Genomic DNA, 2,957 nt, shown 5'->3' on the forward strand with positions numbered 1-2,957 from the left:
ATCAAATTTTGCTGCTTTAATGTTCAAATTTACCTTTTCTTGTCTTCCTATATAGCTATTCCTTTATCATTAAGACCCTATAAAGTTTGTTAAAAGAAATAACGAAGGAAAGTTACTGATTTCTCCCTCAAGATGGGAGTTGGAAGAAAATGACTCCCACATAGCCCAGAGCTAACATTTTTGTAGTTTTATATAAAACTCCTTGTTTCAGTTACTCAAATACCTTTATTTTTTCCTCCTACTCCTGCCCACAACTTGTAAGCCGTCTGCATTTAAAACCTGTATATCAAAATTATAATCATTTTCTAATTAATACAATAAAAGTGAAGATGATTAAGTAGTATTCTAGAGGAGAACAATTCTGAAACTAAGATAACGTGGCCATCTTTTTCATATGTGAATTCAGCTTTAGAGAATTAGCTGATGAATCACCAATAAAAACAGATGGAATGTCAACTTTCTTTAACACATCAATTGTACATACTGTTGTTGGGTTCAAATCCTTCCTTTCTTTGTGTTACCTCTCTCGATTATAATGCAATTATTGATCATGAGCAGATAAAACACCGATAGTTAAACTTTTGCTATTAGTTATCTTTTCAATCTAACAAAGTTAACTAGACGTGTATTATTTTTCAGATAATATGCTGGGGTTGGAGATATAAAGATGAGTCATCTTTTTGTGAAACAGAAAATTTAGGCAATATTCTGAAAACTTAAAAAACAACAACAGCAACAACAACCTTTAATGGCTCCAACGTGCTATTTCAAATATTTCAACACCTTGGATTGAGTTTGAGATTAATTTACTATTTAAAAATAACAGCAGTTTATTTCACGTGTGATAAAAGTAGGAGGTCACTCATTCAGAATAATTAAGATTCCTAGCAAAGTTGGGTAAAAATCAAAATTAATGTATGAAGACTGTGATAAATAAGATATGAATTTTTTGAGTCATAGCACAATCCATTTCGGTAGGAATTTTCTCAGTGCCACCATAACATCTTTGTTTCTCAGACAATATATTATAGGGTTAAACATTGGTATCACGATGGTATAAAAAAGAGAAAGGAATTTGTCCATTCCTGTTAAATGACTGGACTTTGGTGTCAAATACGTAATGATGCCTGATGCAAAGAATAAAGCCACAACCATGAGATGAGAAGAACAAGTAGAGAAGGCCTTGTCTCGTCCATTTGCTACTGGCAGCTTCAGAATGGTTGAGATTATTTTCACATAAGATCCAAGTATCAATGTAAGAAGAATAGTGACAACTAGAACAGTAACCACATAAATCAGCATCTTAATCATAAAAGTGTCCCCACAGGCAAGCTTAAGTACTGGAGGTATGTCACAGAAAAAGTGATTCAACTGGTTAGATCCACAGAAGGGTAGAGAGAAGATCTGGTAGGTGAACCCTGTGTGGACTGGAATTCCACTGATCTAACAGCCAGCTGCCAACTGGATACGCAGCCTATTGTTCATGATGAGAGGGCAGAGCAACGGGTTGCAAATGGCAACATACCTGTCATAAGCCATTGCAGTCAGAATGAAGCACTCAGTGGCTCCCAAGATGAGAAAGAATTACATTTGAATAGCACAGGCCAGAAAGGAAATATTTCTATTTTGTCTACAAAGATCTATTAATAATCTGGGGATAGTGACTGACACATAACATATTTCCAAAGAAGAAAAGTTCCTAAGGAAAAAATACATGGGAGTCTGCAGGGAAGGATCAACCTGGGTTATTATGATAATGAGGCTATTGCTCATCAGAATAATCATGTAGATGATCAGAAACACCCCAAAAAGAAATCCCTGGAGGTCAGGAACATCAGAAAAGCCAAGCAGAATGAATCCCACCAATGCAGTGAGGTTCCCCTGTGCAGGATTTTGTCCGGTGGATCCCATCTGTGAACAGAATGATTTCAAGGTTTAGAAGTCACTTCAACCTGTTGAGCCCAGCTGCAAATGAGACATATTAAATAGATGATTTCAAATCCACTGATACAGGACAGATATACAGGTTTTTTTGGTTTGTTTCTTTGTTTTGTATTTTTGGTAATATTGATAACATATTTGGTAATAATTTGGTAATATATTTCAAATCCAATATCACAAAATTCCAGTATGTAAAAACAGAAAGTAATCTTAAACTCTATTCTTCCTGCTCATATTAACAATATGGATAAATGGGCAACACAGCAAAACAGACACCAATAAAATAAGACCAAAATGTGTCAGGTAGCCTAGTCTCAGGGTAAGAACCTCTCTAGGGAAAATGTGACATTCTCTGACGAGAAAGCTTTCTCCTTCCTGATCAATCTGATCTATATTGCTTTTTATTTGTGTTTTTTCTGCCTGGCACCTTGTAATTTACAATCTGTTTTTATGATTCTTTCATATTTAGTTTGATTTTTCCCCTGTGAACTGCATCTCAGGTAACCAAAGGGCAAGGTGCTCAGTAAGACTCTAATGCCAGGCCCAGTCCAGGCCAGCCTCGGCCACCACTGTCTGGGAAAGAGACTTAGACACTGGTCAGAAAGTTAAAGGAATATTACCTTGCCTCCATCATAGAAAAATATTTCATTTAATATATCATACAAATTTGTACTGGAAATAATGTGTCATAACAAGTCACATGTTCACTTGAAGTCTAGAATGTGAAATAAAGTAAATAAGATTGTGTTCTAATATGTCCTCACCCTGTCTTGGTCCCCAATAATCTTAATTCTGCTTGTATTCCAAATTCTATGCCTTTAGGTGTAGTTAGATAAGTTTAGGGCCTTTAAGGGGTAATTAAACAAGGAAAAGAGAAAATAGAAAGTGCAAGAGAATTCGATCAGAGGGTTCACACACCTCACACCAGACAAAATGTAAAATCTGTGTTAATAATATTATTAAATACTAAGTATACATTATAAACATAATATGTATTATATAGTACATATTCTAAA

The 2,957-nt window shown here is 35.0% G+C and overlaps 1 pseudogene; it reads right to left on the reverse strand.

Annotated features, from left to right (window-relative positions):
• Positions 1–954: 954 nt before the first annotated feature.
• LOC131395811 (olfactory receptor 10AG1-like) lies at positions 955–1,911 on the reverse strand (annotated as a pseudogene).
• Between the last annotated feature and the right edge of the window lie 1,046 nt (positions 1,912–2,957).

The sequence above is a fragment of the Diceros bicornis genome, chromosome 31 (assembly GCF_020826845.1).
Source record: "Diceros bicornis minor isolate mBicDic1 chromosome 31, mDicBic1.mat.cur, whole genome shotgun sequence".
NCBI classification, from domain to species: Eukaryota; Metazoa; Chordata; class Mammalia; order Perissodactyla; family Rhinocerotidae; genus Diceros; species Diceros bicornis.